Source organism: Spea bombifrons, chromosome 12, assembly GCF_027358695.1.
Source record: "Spea bombifrons isolate aSpeBom1 chromosome 12, aSpeBom1.2.pri, whole genome shotgun sequence".
In the NCBI taxonomy this organism is placed as follows: Eukaryota; Metazoa; Chordata; class Amphibia; order Anura; family Pelobatidae; genus Spea; species Spea bombifrons.
In genome coordinates, this window is record NC_071098.1 from 33553950 (window position 1) to 33570423 (window position 16474).

The window sequence follows — 16474 nt, forward strand, 5'->3', positions numbered from 1 at the left end:
TGGCTGTCTGCATGTGACTTGGGGTTTATCCAGTCTTAGCCCAGCTCCTGGCTCTGTCAGATCTGCAGCAGAAGAGAAAGCAGCAGACAGCACATGCAAGGTGGCAACTCCAAGCGAGGATCTGCACACCTCCCGCAGCAAGCCCCTGCCTCCCGCAGCAAGCCCCTGCATCCCCCTGCAAGCCCCTGCCTCCCGCAGCAAGCCCCTGCATCCCGCAGCAAGCCCCTGCATCCCGCAGCAAGCCCCTGCCTCCCGCAGCAAGCCCCTGCATCCCACTGCAAGCCCCAGCCTCCTGCAGCAAGCCCCTGCATCCCCCTGCAAGCCCCTGCCTCCCGCAGCAAGCCCCTGCCTCCCGCAGCAAGCCCCTGCATCCCACTGCAAGCCCCAGCCTCCTGCAGCAAGCCCCTGCCTCCCGCAGCAAGCCCCTGCAAGCCCCTGCATCCCCCTGCAAGCCCCTGCCTCCCGCAGCAAGCCCCTGCATCCCCCTGCAAGCCCCTGCATCCCGCAGCAAGCCCCTGCATCCCGCAGCAAGCCCCTGCCTCCCGCAGCAAGCCCCTGCATCCCACTGCAAGCCCCAGCCTCCCGCAGCAAGCCCCTGCCTCCCGCAGCAAGCCCCTGCCTCCCGCAGCAAGCCCCTGCATCCCACTGCAAGCCCCTGCCTCCCGTAGCAAGCCCCTGCCTCCCGCAGCAAGCCCCTGCATCCCGCAGCAAGCCCCTGCCTCCCGCAGCAAGCCCCTGCATCCTACTGCAAGCCCCTGCCTCCCGCAGCAAGCCCCTGCCTCCCGCAGCAAGCCCCTGCATCCCACAGCAAGCCCCTGCCTCCCGCAGCAAGCCCCTGCCTCCCGCAGCAAGCCCCTGCATCCCACTGCAAGCCCCAGCCTCCTGCAGCAAGCCCCTGCATCCCACTGCAAGCCCCAGCCACCCGCAGCAAGCCCCTGCCTCCCGCAGCAAGCCCCTGCCTCCCGCAGCAAGCCCCTGCATCCCCCTGCAAGCCCCTGCATCCCGCAGCAAGCCCCTGCATCCCGCAGCAAGCCCCTGCATCCCCCTGCAAGCCCCTGCCTCCCGCAGCAAGCCCCTGCATCCCGCAGCAAGCCCCTGCCTCCCGCAGCAAGCCCCTGCCTCCCGCAGCAAGCCCCTGCATCCCCCTGCAAGCCCCTGCATCCCGCAGCAAGCCCCTGCATCCCGCAGCAAGCCCCTGCCTCCCGCAGCAAGCCCCTGCCTCCCGCAGCAAGCCCCTGCATCCCCCTGCAAGCCCCTGCCTCCCGCAGCAAGCCCCTGCATCCCGCAGCAAGCCCCTGCATCCCGCAGCAAGCCCCTGCCTCCCGCAGCAAGCCCCTGCATCCCCCTGCAAGCCCCTGCCTCCCGCAGCAAGCCCCTGCATCCCGCAGCAAGCCCCTGCCTCCCCCTGCAAGCCCCTGCCTCCCTCAGCAAGCCCCTGCCTCCCGCAGCAAGCCCCTGCCTCCCGCAGCAAGCCCCTGCATCCCCCTGCAAGCCCCTGCATCCCGCAGCAAGCCCCTGCATCCCGCAGCAAGCCCCTGCCTCCCGCAGCAAGCCCCTGCCTCCCGCAGCAAGCCCCTGCATCCCCCTGCAAGCCCCTGCCTCCCGCAGCAAGCCCCTGCCTCCCGCAGCAAGCCCCTGCATCCCGCAGCAAGCCCCTGCCTCCCGCAGCAAGCCCCTGCCTCCCGCAGCAAGCCCCTGCATCCCACTGCAAGCCCCAGCCTCCTGCAGCAAGCCCCTGCATCCCCCTGCAAGCCCCTGCATCCCCCTGCAAGTCCCTGCATCCCACTGCAAGCCTCTACATCCCACTGCAAGCCCCTGCCTCCCGCAGCAAGCCCCTGCCTCCCGCATCAAGCCCCTGCCTCCCGCATCAAGCCCCTGCATCCCGCTGCAAGCCCCTGCATCCTATTGCAAGCCCCTGCCTCCCGCAGCAAGCTCACTCATCCTTCTAGACACCCCCTGGTAGCGCTCACCTCCTGTAGCGCATACTCCACTCTCAGGCTCGCCTTCTACCCCCACAAGCTGCACCCCGACAGAGACATGGAAGAGCAGGAAGGAACCGGCTGCTGTGAGTGATGCTCCTGGACTTGCCCAAGGGCTCCCTGTGTTGGCTACTCGCACTGGGCTCTGGTGAGTGTGCGCTCCACGTGCTTACATATTATCTCTGTGTCCAGAGTGACCCCCCACCACCCCCTATAGTGCCCACACATGTGTCCCAAAAAGATTATTTGGAGGACTTTGTACAATATTTACATGATCTTGCGGACATCAGATTGCATGCTCCGCGGGCGAACATTTCCAGCGGCTATTTCATGTTCTTTGTGAGTTTGACTTTCCGGTCAGCAGAAATACATCCCGGGGCAATAATGCCCTCCAAACTCCATGGACCTAGCAGCCAAATTGGAGCCGTTGATCTAATGAGCGTATGGTCTGGTAGACGGCCAGCTTTCCTGCGGCGGAATTCTCACTGTCATCCGGGAGCCTGCGCGGATCTGTGACACGCCGCTCCGTGACACGCCGCTCCGTGACACGCCGATCCGTGGCCGCTCCGTGGCCGCTCCGTGTCTCCTGCTGCAAAGACTGAAACCGTAATCAGTCGTCGTCTGTCCCGGCCAGGGATCCGTCTCCCATACGCTGCCCGCTCTGGGGCATTGGCCTTGGGCTGCCTCTATGCTGCCCCTCGCACCATGTAATGCGGCTCCAGGCCAAGGCAGCATCGCAGGATCACCAGCGCAGCTAACGCGGTATGTGTCTCGCAGGAGAGCGCAGCTGTCTCTCTGTCCGGATGCCTAGAAAACGGGCCACGCTGCCAGCACGGGCCAATATTCACGCGCAGAGCCGTTTACAACCCGTCCACGTTTAACAGCACGAAAAGCGATCCCCCGCTAAGCCACGTGTTATGGGAATCTGCTGTGTTTTAGGGGTTGTTGGGGGCCACAGGGGCCTCGTTTCTGTGCAGGCGGATTTGGACGCGCTCTCTCCATGGTGCTGAACCCCCCTGTAATATGACTGAGGGCCACAAGATGGCGCCAGACACTCACTGGGTTTGCCTATAGCAGCCCCCGTCTGTATTGCCATCATTTATTGAGATATATATCGCCATCATATTCCGGAGCATTGTACAATGTACAACACTGCATCACACTGGGGGCATGTATGACAGCGATGTGCCAGGCAGGACACGCTCTGTGCCACCCAGGATCTTCTGTGCCACGCAGGGGGCGCTCTGTGCCACACAGGGGGCCCTCTGTGCCACGCAGGGGGCGCTCTGTGCCAGACAGGACGTGCTCTGTGCCACGCAGGGTCTTCTGTGCCACGCAGGGGGCGCTCTGTGCCACGCAGGGGGCGCTCTGTGCCAGACAGGACGTGCTCTGTGCCACGCAGGGTCTTCTGTGCCACGCAGGGGGCCCTCTGTGCCACGCAGGGGTCGCTCTGTGCCAGACAGGACGTGCTCTGTGCCACGCAGGGTCTTCTGTGCCACGCAGGGGGCGCTCTGTGCCACGCAGGGGACACTATGTCCTAAACGTCGAGGTACAGGAATGACACGCATGGGGACCGCGTCACGATGGAGGAAACATCCTGGACTCTGATGGGAAGAAATGGATCCATCGGCCCCGTCCGGTCGCCGGCCGGCTCCTTTGCTGGGGTGTCGCATGGGCCCTGGGAGGGCCACTCCACCACGCGCATGTATCATTTACCCCGCGGATTCATTCTTACCCCCCTCCCTCCTGTATGGCGGTTTCTCGTCTGTCCGCGCAGTGAGGGGTAAAACGAGATGCCCCTTTGTGGGGTACCCGTCGCTTTCCGTGGTGCGCATGCTGCGGGTCCCGTGGCCCTCACGTGCTGAGGAAAGGACGGCTTGAATGTTTGTGGCATCTCCAGTACTGCCCCGGGGGGAGGGGAAGCCACTTGTTTGGGAAACAAAGGGGTCTTTCAGCCCCCCCGACTCCCTCGGTGCGTGCGATCGGCCCCGGGGGCCGCGGGATTCTGAATTACTGCAGTGTTTGGAGCAGAAAACATTCCATTGAACAGAATGCACCCCCCCCCCCCGCGCTATTACATGACTTTAACCCTTTCAGCCTGGAGGCAGGGGGCATGTAAGTTAACCCCGTAGAGCGGCGGCACGCGGGGTATGTAACAGACACTCAGATCCCATTTATATAATAAATCTCTCCATCATGGAAATCGCTGCGGGCGCCATGGAAACGTGACCTCATTATTCTTATTTTCAACCAAATTAATAGTTGATGAAGCTATCTTACAGCAATTCACGTCTGCGACTTCCTGCGGAGCGTCCCCCGGGGCCCCTCACGCTCCGGCCCTCCATCCGACCCCCCCTGCCGGGGATCCCGGGCGCCCTCCATCCGACCCCCCACCACCACCGGGTATCCCGGTGACCTCCATCCGCCCCCCCCGCCGGGTATCCCGGCGACCTCCATCCACCCCCCCCCGCCGGGTATCCCGGCGACCTCCATCCGCCCCCCCCCCGCCGGGTATCCCGGCCACCCATCTCCCTCCGGGTTTTCTTTTAAAGTTACTTTTGAGGACTATTTTTATTAAAATGAACTTTCTGCTGTTTAGACCGCGGGGGGGGGGTTCCTAATAATATCTCCCGCAGCACTGAGCGCACCCTCAGACACCTCGCGTAATGCGGAGAGAGAGAGAGGAGAATAGAAATTCCGAAAGAACGAAAGAAGGACAGGCGGGGATGGGACAGGCGAAGGAAGTGAGGGACTGACGCAGACGGAGAAAGAGGGGGAGCAGGAGAGAGAGAGAGAGAGAGAGAGAGAGAGAGATAGTGAGGGGAAAAGAAAAAAAGAGAGAGGGGAGAGACATAGAGAAACAAGGAGGAAGAGAGGAAGGAGAGAAAGAGAGTACAACGCAGCGGAGGCTGAGCGTCACCAGAGAGACAGCAGGCAGAGGATGCTCTGGCAGGAGACACCAGCCGGGGAGGGACGGTCCACTCAGAAGACAGAGCTCACTCAGTGGAGACTCAACTCACGTCCTGGGAGTGGAGACTCGCAATGAATTACAGGAAGAGAAGTTTCTCGTTTGGAGCCTACGGGGGGTACGTAGCTCGCCCCTGGGGCACAGAGTCCGCACTCTGCAGAGACAGATCGTCTCACGTGGCTGGGATTAGGAGCGACCGGCAGCCCATTACCCGTGTCGCTCCCCAATACACAGAGCTCCCGATACACAGAGCTCCAGACCGCTCTATACATACATATTCCAGGACACGGCTGTTGCGTGCTGTTCCTGCGTGTTCCGTGTGTCTGTAGCGTGTTTATGTGGGTATAAAGTGGGTTTTATTGCCCGCGTCTCCCCAGCGTTATCTCCTTTCTGGGGGTTCGCTCTGCGCTCGTTGGATGTTATAGGGCAGTAACACTCGGCTCCTGGAGGCCACGGAGGTTCCCTGCACAGATTGAGGGGATTATGGGGGTCCGGGGGGCCGCGAGGTGGAGCGCAGTGATATCTGTGCTCAGCGCTGGCGGCTTAAAGCTCTTTTCACATCAGGGCAGCGCTTAGAAAAGTAGGACACGGTCTGCGTGGGCACCGCGGGGCATGCATTCCTCCGGCTCCCTGACATAATTACACCGCCGTCAGCTGGATGGGAGCGCTGTGAGTGGGCACCGCGAGCCGAGTGACAGCCGCTCTGTGAGACATGCTCGGGTGGCGGATCCACTGAGAAGTGAGTGCCTGGGGCTTAATAGGGTGGCTCTGGGGGCAGTTTTTCAGGGTAAGGGATCGAGGGCTGTGTGAATCGCGTTCATGCGGAGGGACTCTGTCTCTCGTGGAATCAGGACTCACACGCGCCCTGTCCCCTCTCACACGCCCTGTCCCCTCGCACGCACCCTGTCCCCTCTCACACGCGCCCTGTCCCCTCTCACACACGCCCTGTCCCCTCGCACGCGCCCTGTCCCCTCTCACACGCGCCCTGTCCCCTCTCACACGCAGCCTGTCCCCTCTCACACGCGCTCTGTCCCCTCTCACACGTGCCCTGTCCCCTCACACGCACCCTGTCCCCTCTCACACGCGCCCTGTCCCCTCTCACACACGCCCTGTCCCCTCGCACGCACCCTGTCCCTTCTCACACGTGCCCTGTCCCTTCTCACACATGCCCTGTCCCCTCACACGCACCCTGTCCCCTCTCACACGCGCCCTGTCCCCTCACGCACCCTGTCCCCTCTCACACACGCCCTGTCCCCTCGCACGCACCCTGTCCCCTCTCACACGCGCCCTGTCCCCTCACACGCACCCTGTCCCCTCTCACGCACCCTGTCCCCTCTCACGCGCACCCTGTCCCTTCTCACACGCGCCCTGTCCCCTCTCACACGCGCCCTGTCCCCTCTCACACGCGCCCTGTCCCCTCTCACACGTGCCCTGTCCCCTCACAAGCACCCTGTCCCCTCTCACACGCGCCCTGTCCCCTCGCACACGCGCCCTGTCCCCTCGCACACGCGCCCTGTCCCCTCGCACGCACCCTGTCCCCTCTCACACGCGCCCTGTCCACTCTCACACACGCCCTGTCCCCTCACATGCACCCTGTCCCTTCACACGCACCCTGTCCCCTCACATGCACCCTGTCCCCTCTCACACGCGCCCTGTCCCCTCACACGCACCCTGTCCCCTCACACGCACCCTGTCCCTTCACACGCACCCTGTCCCCTCTCACACGCACCCTGTCCCCTCTCACACGTGCCCTGTCCCCTCTCACACACGCCCTGTCCCCTCGCACACGCCCTGTCCCCTCTCACACACGCCCTGTCCCCTCGCACGCGCCCTGTCCCCTCTCACACGCACCCTGTCCCCTCTCACACGTGCCCTGTCCCCTCTCACACGTGCCCTGTCCCCTCTCACACACGCCCTGTCCCCTCGCACGCGCCCTGTCCCCTCTCACACGCACCCTGTCCCCTCTCACACGCGCCCTGTGCCCTCGCACGCGCCCTGTCTCTGTAGGCATAGATTTATTGTATGGGGGCTTCTGTACCTGACCCACTTCTACATACTGGGGGCACTTTCTATAGTGTCTGCTGATCTGGTACTGACCCCCAGCAATGACTGGCCCTGCATGGAACGTGAAAATTACCCCCTGGATGCCTCTGATGGGGCATTTGTTTTGGGCTATTCCTTAGTTGGTGGGGGTAGTTTGTGGATGCACTAAAGAGACGACACATTACATGTTGTGTCCGGTGGCAAGCTTCAAGCATGAGCCATATTGACCAGTTTGATTGCGTGGTGATATTAATGGTGTCAGACATTGATGTCCAAATGAAGGCCCATGGGCCAGACACGGCCCCCCTCCTTTAATCCATCATTAATTTAATGGTGTCTATAGTTCTCAATTGTATGTGGCCCTCCACTTTAGAACGTGGACAGCTCTGGAATAGAGCATAACATAAATATCACATGACCTGTTGTGACGAGCATTCAGCGTCCGCATGGCCCGGACACGGAGCGGGGGCCGTTCACACTGTTCCCGCAATATTCTCGACACAGATTTAATCTCCGGCTTCGGACTGGAATATGTTTATTGCATCAAATATCTTAATGGACGTAAAAATAAACCCAGTGCATTAGTTGCCTGGATACCCTGCTCATTATGCAAATCCGGCAACATCTGGAATGGAGGTTCCCAAGTCCCAGACAAACACGCCAAGCGTTCAGAGAACATGCGCTGGGTACCCAGGTACTACCTGTGCAGATATATAGACCCTGTCCAGAAATACTCACCTGTGCAGGTACATAACCCTGTCCAGAAATACTCACCTGTGCAGGTACATGCACCCTGTCCAGAAATACTCACCTGTGCAGATATATAGACCCTGACCAAAAATACTCACCTGTGCAGATATATACACCCTGTCCAGAAATACTGACCTGTGCAGGTACATACACCTTGTCCAGAAATACTCACCTGTGCGGGTGCATACACCCTGTCCAGAAATACTCACCTGTGCAGATATATAGACCCTGTCCAGAAATACTCACCTGTGCGGGTGCATACACCCTGTCCAGAAATACTCACCTGTGCAGATATATAGACCCTGTCCAGAAATACTCACCTGTGCAGGTACATACACCCTGTCCAGAAATACTCACCTGTGCAGGTACATGCACCCTGTCCAGAAATACTCACCTGTGCAGATATATAGACCCTGACCAAAAATACTCACCTGTGCAGATATATACACCCTGTCCAGAAATACTCACCTGTGCAGGTACATACACCCTGTCCAGAAATACTCACCTGTGCAGATATATAGACCCTGGCCAAAAATACTCACCTGTGCAGATATATACACCCTGTCCAGAAATACTCACCTGTGCAGGTACATACACCTTGTCCAGAAATACTCACCTGTGCAGGTACATACACCTTGTCCAGAAATACTCACCTGTGCGGGTGCATACACCCTGTACACAAATACTCACCTGTGCAGGTACATACACCCTGTCCAGAAATACTCACCTTTGCAGGTACATACAACCTGTCGAGAAATACTCACCTGTGCAGGTACATGCACCCTGTCCAGAAATACTCACCTGTGCAGGTACATATACCCTGTCCAGAAATACTCACCTGTGCAGGTACATGCACTCTGTCCAGAAATACTCACCTGTGCAGATACATACACCCTGTCCAGAAATACTCACCTGTGCAGATACATACACCCTGTCCAGAAATACTCACCTGTGCAGGTACATACACCCTGTCCATATAGATATGCATGGTATGTATGTTTAGAAGTAAAGCAAGGTAGAGCAATCTAAGGGCAATATACGGACAATCTATGGACAATCCACGGGCAATCTACCGAAGTTTACGGGCAATCTGCGGAGACTCTATGGAAATCTACAGGCAATCTACAGACAATCTGTGTGCAAACTACGGACAATCTATGGGAAATCTACAAGCAATCTTTGGATGATCTATGGACAATACCGGTATATGGACAATCTACCAAAGTCTACAGGCAATCTATGAACAATCTTTGGACAATCTACAGGCAATCTACGAACAATCTATGGACAATCTACTGAAGTCTACAGGCAATCTATGGACAATCTACAGGCAATCTATGGACAATCTACTGAAGTCTACAGGCAATCTATGGACAATCTACTGATCTCTACAGGCAATCTACAGGCAATCTACAGGCAATCTACGGACAATCTACGGGCAATCTATGGACAATCTACTGAAGTCTACAGGCAATCTACAAGCAATCTACGGACAATCTACGGGCAATCCATGGACAATCTATGGACAATCTACTGAAGTCTACAGGAAATCTACGGACAATCTACGGGCAATCTATGGGCAATCTATGGACAATCTACGGGCTGGTCCATACAGACCTGACCTGTCAGAAGCCCCTGTTACGATCGGGTGTGGGGATCTCACAGTATTAAATACGACACGTGAGTCAAGTTACTCGGTTCTCATCTGTTTCCAAAGAACGTTTTAATTTTACCTAAAAAAGAATGTTTAGTTGGCATGGTAACCGCCACGAGCAGAGAGGTAGACGAACTCTCTCATTACCAACTTCTAAAAGAATTGTCCGTCTCGAGTTTTGCGCCCGAAGCTGCTGGATATAAAAGGGACTTCATACCGTCACCCGGCGTTGGAACGTTCCGGTGAAACCCCCATGAAAACGCCGTGGGACCTGTGAGCCCCCAGATGAATAAAATATCCGCAGAGCCGGGAGGTTGGCTGATCGGATGCTTCTCACTGATAACTTCCAAGCCTTGATGGCCCAGCTTTCGGCACTTTGGATTGGTCCTGCCTAATCTATAACTGGGGCAAATGTAAGGCTAGCTGTCATGATTTGCTAGTGGTCGCCATCGCGTGATACCCCGCCGCGGGGCATTGACCTTGGATGGTGAGTCTGGCTATGAACGGGGCAACAGCTGCTGAAATTGCTGAGCGCGCCGGGCTTTCTGCTGAGCGTGCGAAACGCGTCGTGCGGAGAGATGTCAGAAGAGACAGCAGCGTCACCGGGCCTCGGGGCATCTCTTCTGAGGAGACATCTTTATGGGAGGGTTCTGATTTATTGTTCTGGGATCCACAGAAGATGGACGGTAACACCGAGGCCGTCTGTAATCAACGGGTTCTGGACTAGTTCCAGATTAAAGCCACGAGAACCCTCAGGAGGCTCACTTATATTTCTCACATTTCTGAAACCAAAGTGGGCCATTAACACATTAAGTGCCGTGTCAGTGAGGCGCCCCGTATAATGTATAGTTAAGTCAGCGAGATATGGCTTCCAGGAGCCGCCGGCGACGCGCGCTGCGACATCATTAACAGAATAATTAAAGTGCTGAACAAACGAACGGAGTGCAAGTAACATCTGAAGTGGGTAATTACGCTGCCAAATGCCCCTCAGGGGTAACAGAGGGAGAGCTGGAGATTACAGCTAGGGTAAAATTGAAAGGCTGGGGCTGTAGAGCTAGTAACCCGCGGCTGAGCAGGTCCTTGCGTCAACTACTACACGGAGCTGAAATATGCCCCAATGTGTAATGCGCCACCGCTGCTGTAGGATGCCAGCGCGTTTCCATGGCGAAATATTTGGCAACGCAGCAGATACGAACACACCGTGTGGGGTCCGATACCCACCACCCCTTGGCTTGGTATGTACGTGGTATGAGGGTCTTTATAATCCTCTTTGTACAGCGCTGCGGAATATGATGGTGCTACATCTAGAACAATAAATAATAAAAAGACCTCCAATAACCAGCCATCAAATTGTCAAAAGCCCCTCGTAGCGGCCCCTCGGACACAGCCGACACCGGCCGGCAGCATGCGCATGCTAACCAGCTGGAAGACGGATCCCTTATTCTATTTTAAACAATACATCGGCCCGGGCCCCCCTGCGGCTTTCAAACTAGGCAGCTCAGCCTTAATCTGGTTACCATGACAACCGGTAACCCCCCACCCTTTCTCTCTGAAATTGGACAAAGGGGGGCTCAATAAATCCCAAAAATGCCAATTTCACATTAACATAAAATGGGGCAGAGAACCGATTTGGGGCGTTTTGTCCAAAAGTTTCCTTTCCTTTTGAGGACTTCTCGGTCTCTTAATGAAAGTGCAGACTCCGGTTATTACCCTACGCGGGGCGGTAAGTAACGCCTCGTCCAGTTATTACATCATCAGTGACTCAATAACGCGGGGAATCCTCCGCGCCGGCGCCATGAACACATTTTATACGTGAATACGATGTTAAGGGACATAAGCTTTGGGACCTCGGAGGTCTCTTCTTCAGATGGAATGACATTTGTTGGGCTGCAGTCCCTGGATTTTCGTCGGGCCCCCTTTTTGTCGAATGCGTTAACCCTTCAGGGTGTGTTCTTTGGTCGCTGTTTTACCCCCATGCCTGGCATTGAAGTGTTAATTGAACATGTTGGGGGGGGGCATTCTCGTGACCCTGGTGGCACCTTGCTGTGGCTCCTTGGGGCAGGTGCGCAGACCCCGGCGGGGCGAGAACATCCGAGCGGATCCTGCCAGGAGATGCTGGGAATGCGGAGGAGAGGGGGAGGGTAATTCAGGGCAGGCAGATCTGCTGTCTCTTTCATCTGCCGGCAGTCTCAAGGTGCAGCAGCGGGGAGGAAGTCTCTGCCGCCGGCTCGGGGTCTCCGAGGGATTTCCGCTCCTTCAGCCCGGAGGTTTGTGCGCTCGGGGCAGATGCCGTCTCTCCACGGCTGAGGACACGGGGCAGATGCTGTCTCTCCACGGCTGAGGACACGGGGCAGATGCCGTCTCTCCACGGCTGAGGACACGGGGCAGATGCTGTCTCTGCACGGCTGAGGACACGGGGCAGATGCCGTCTCTCCACGGCTGAGGACACGGGGCAGATGCCGTCTCTCCACGGCTGAGGACACGGGGCAGATGCCGTCTCTCCACGGCTGAGGACACGGGGCAGATGCTGTCTCTCCACGGCTGAGGACACGGTACGTTCCTCGCTGTCTCTTATACTTGGGGGTTTGGGCAATGACTGGAGTGCCTGGGGCAAATAACCGTGTGTTGGGCATAAGCCGGGGGCAAATCCAGTAGAAAGTTGGGGTCTTGGGAGGCATTGGGGAGCTGGGGTTGGATCAGACATGGGGGTGATTTGTGGGGCTTTGTTTCCAGCATTGTGCGGTTTAGAGGCCACTCAATGTCACGGCGCCGGGGTTGGTCCCACCAGCCACAGAGCTGAAGCCCTGATCCTCGGCCCCTGGGGGTATACGGTCAGGGCTCCATCATCTGGCACCATCCTGATCCTCGGCCCCTGGGGGTATGTGGTCAGGGCTCCGTTATCTCGGTGACCTTCCCGTGTTGTATATTGCCCGTGTGGCCCCGTGGGTCACGTGGCTGCGTCACCAGCAGGGGTAGTTTGGAATCTTGACATCAGGAGTCAGTTTGTGGGCATTGAATGCGTTACCTGCAGGAAGGGTAAAAAGCGTTACCGGGGGCCGTTACTATGTTGGGGCCGGGCGGTGATTTCCGTGTCTCCGGCGGCTGCGTCTGTTTCATGTCTTTTCAGTCCTCACCGTGTGATGTGAATTAGAGTCACCTGGTCGCCGGGACCCGTGTGCGTCGGGAGCCCCGTGCATGTGTCATGCCGGAGTGTGTATGTAGCACATATGACCCGGCGATCGTGGCTGGTGGCTCTGGCGGCTCCGGCGAGCAGGTCCCGTGTGCGTTGGAAGCCCCGTGCGTGTGTCATGCCGGACTGTGTATGTAGCACATATGACCCAGCGATCATGGCTGGTGGCTCTGTGTCAGACCGCATTGTCTATGTCTGGCGATGAGTGTCTGCGCGTTATCTGCACACCGAGAACACGCGTGGCATCCTCCGGGAATTAAACCGCAACATGTGATGAGATCAGGGAGTATAAGAGGTTAATTCCCCCACATGCTTGGGAAGGGTCATGTCTACTAAACAGTGCTACTGGCAGGCATCCATAGGAGCGCGTGTCTTACTGTGTGTGATGGGAGTTAGGATCTCGTGACATACGGTGAGTGAATAAGACGAGATTTATCCGGGGGACACGTATGTTTGGGGTGTTTATGACCCCAGCCTGTCATTGCGTGGCAATTGTCTGGCCCGGGAATTTCTGTGGCCCTGAGCCGTCACGGAAATCTTTAATCACCGATTGGTAGACTAAGGGAGGCCGTGCGTCGGTGCGTGTGTTTACGTGGGCTTTCCACTGATATCCCAGGAGATTCTGAGTGCTTCCTGCGCTGCGTGGATAAAACACCACGGAATAAAGTTACAAACAGAACGTTTTTTACAACCTTTTTGTGCAGACGCGAGGAGAAAATCAGGACACGTTTCCGGCGACGCGTTCCACGGACTGTCACTGCTTAACACTAATGTCAAATAACATGTGACTAACACGGAAAGTGAGCAAAAACACTCGCTGCGTGTCCTGCGTCGACCCCCCCCTCGCTGCGTGTCCTGCGTCACCCCCCAGACCCCCCCGCTGCGTGTCCTGCGTCACCCCCCAGACCCCCCCGCTGCGTGTCCTGTGTCACCCCCCAGACCCCCCCGCTGCGTGTCCTGCGTCACCCCCCAGACACCCTCGCTGCGTGTCCTGCGTCACCCCCCGGACCTCCTCGCTACGTGTCCTGGGTCGCCCCCCAGACCCCCTCGCTGCGTGTCCTGGGTCGCCCCCCGGACCCCCTCGCTGCGTGTCCTGCGTCACCCCCCAGACCCCCCCACTGTGTGTCCTGCGTCACCCCCCGGACCCCCCCGCTGCGTGTCCTGCGTCGCCCCCCAGACCCCCCCCGCTGCGTGTCCTGCGTCACCCCCGGACCCCCTCGCTGCGTGTCCTGCGTCACCCCCGGACCCCCTCGCTGCGTGTCCTGCGTCACCCCCGGACCCCCTCGCTGCGTGTCCTGCGTCACCCCCCGGACGCCCTTGCTTCATGTCCGGCGTCACCCAGGGGGGTTATTAGAGGGGCAGTAACAGGGTTATATCCCAGGAAGTAGTGGCGAGGGAAGCTCCGTGGGGTAATCGGCCGAGCCGTGAAACGTGGCGAATAATAATCTGACACGTTCTTGTTCCGGGATGTCTCGGCGAGACGGTCTAATGAGATTTAACGGTCGATTAGAGCGAGACCTGTTCTCGCTGCTATCATTAATGCCTCCGCGCTCACATTAACTCATCGGGTTCCACGTTTATTTCATTCACTTGGCGCTTTCAGGATCCACGCAGAAAACGTGGCATTTACTACGTGGCCCCCGGGCGGAAGTGCGTGCATTGGTTTCTGTGTATAGCCAGAGATCCCAATAACCCCCCCCCCCGGGGTATTGTCATCTGGTATGTGCCGGGGGTCCCGCGATCTTGGGGGTTAAGTTTTTCTTTGTGAAAATCCCTGTGTCCGCAGCCACGCATGCGCCCCCCACGAATGTTTCCATATTCCCAGAGTTAATCGCAGTGCTGATACGCGCTGTGTGTGTGTGTGTGTCTGTGTGTTGCCATGGTTACAGAGTCCCCAGATTATTCCGTAGCGTCCCCGGGGGCCGATGGGTTGTTCACGGTGTGCGAGCGGTTAATGTGCCGGCCGGGGTAATACAGCCTGCGATCTCACGGTCCGTGGCAGTTTGTGCGTTCGGAGATTGGGGTAATTTATAGGGGGATTTCTGTCGGCTGCGGCTCCGTGGTCTGCGCTGCGGCTCGTGGTCTGCGCTGCCAGGACGTGGTTCTTATACCCGCATCCAGCAGAACACGCGTGTTATGGCGCCCCCTGCTGGCATTCAGTGAAAGGCCACCGGAGTCAGGTAGTCACCACAGCGCAGATTCTGGCACCATGCGCAGCTTCGGCATCTGTGGTGGCATTACCTGCGCCGTGGTTGGAGTACTAATGCCCCCTTAATACCCCGTGGCACGTCCAGCTTACCGGGAATCAGCCTGGGGCATCGTGGGATGTTGGGTTAGATGGCAGATACATACAGAGACCACGGGCTCTCCCCCCGGGAATGGAGGCGCCGGGTTTATATTCAGACGCGGGGCCCTTTGTGGGCCGATATAGTTGGCGTAGTAGAGTCTTTCCTAGAGCGCACAGCCAGCAGAGACACGCGTGTCCTGCGTACATCACATACGTGTTTATGTTCATTGATCTGCTCTCTGCCGCCTCCGTGGCTCCTTCCGTATTATAAGTAATTCAGTTCCAGGAGAAGGTAAATCCGCTGTCCCAGGGCCCCGGGGACCTCCGCTGTGTGGCCCCTGTGTGGCCCCTGGGTTCTTGAGATCCTGGCCACGCCGGACCCCCAGATCCTGGCCACGCCATGAACGCGGACCCTCACCCCCGTCCCGTCACGTGAATCGCTGAGCACTGGGTCCATTTTCTTGGCCCACATGATATTGAGGGTCTCGCCGGTTTGTCGCAGACCACGTCTCCCCCAGACACGCAGTCCGGAGCTCGAGTGCCTCTCGGCCCCTCCGGATCCCCCCCGACTCCCACGTTTCTTGGACCAGTCGGTGTCTCCTCGTCTCAGACGACAGATCGGGATGAGCGCGATGTCTGCCAAGCCCTCCATCTCGTCTCTGCTAATGAAGCAAATGTTTGGGCGCCACGTGTCGGGGGATGGTGGACACCGCCAGGAACCGAGCCAACGCGCTTCGCTGGATGGAGGGACTGGAGCAGCGGATGGAGCGCAGGCTGGAGGTTCAGGGGGTTTGTGGCAGGAGCCGGGAAACGTGTCTTTGGCCCCACGTGTGGCATGCGAGGCTCAGGCTGAGCAGTCTGGGAGTTTGGAAGCGCAGCTGCGGGTCACTGCGTGAAATGCGTCGGCCGTTTATTGCCTCTGCATTTGTTGCGTTTCCTAATATTTCCCATAATTTCCCCCGTAGGCGCCACGACGGGCAAAGCCGGCTCCTGTCCTACACGCTAGATTTATCCGGAGCCACCCCCCCTGCCAGCGCTCCTCGATTCAAGGTAAGCGGAACCATCCGCACGTCTGCACCGCATGCCTCCCTCGCACGTCTGCACCGCATGCCTTCCCTGTACTCTCTGCACGTCTGCACCGCATGCCTCCCCCGTACGCTCCGCACGTCTGCACCGCATGCCTCCCCCGTACGCTCCGCACGTCTGCACCGCATGCTTCCCCCGTACGTCTGCACCGCATGCATCCCCCATACGCTCTGCACGTCTGCACCGCATGCATCCCCCATACGCTCTGCACGTCTGCACCGCATGCTTCCCTTGCGCTCTCTTATGCTCTGCAGGTCTCCGCGTTGCACGCTTGTTGCTGTTTGACTATTTTTTGCCAGTAGCAGAAATGGAGGAGTCTGGATTCTCCTGTCATCTCCTGTCATCTCCTGTCTCTTGGTACGTGCGCGGCCCTTTGTGGCATGTTCCACATTCAGCGGCCGGGGGGGGAGTGGACGGATCCGGTGCCTGCTGCGGGGGGGCTACGTCCCGCGGGGTTTAATGCTCTCAGGTGGCAGAGCGACATTCAGGTGCCGGCCAGTAGATGGCGCTGCTGTAC

General features: G+C 58.3%; 1 protein-coding gene across 3 annotated transcripts in view; it reads left to right on the top strand.

Annotated features, from left to right (window-relative positions):
- The first annotated feature begins 2044 nt into the window (after positions 1-2044).
- RAP1GAP (RAP1 GTPase activating protein) overlaps positions 2045-16474 on the top strand; it is a 32944-nt gene continuing 18514 nt past the window's right edge. For 2 of the 3 annotated variants that reach the window (XM_053452505.1, XM_053452506.1), the window contains exons 1-2: positions 2045-2127; positions 15837-15921. The gene's annotated coding sequence lies outside the window, so the exon portion shown is untranslated. The remainder of the gene's footprint in view (positions 2128-15836; positions 15922-16474) is intronic. The other variant, XM_053452504.1, reaches the window with a different exon arrangement.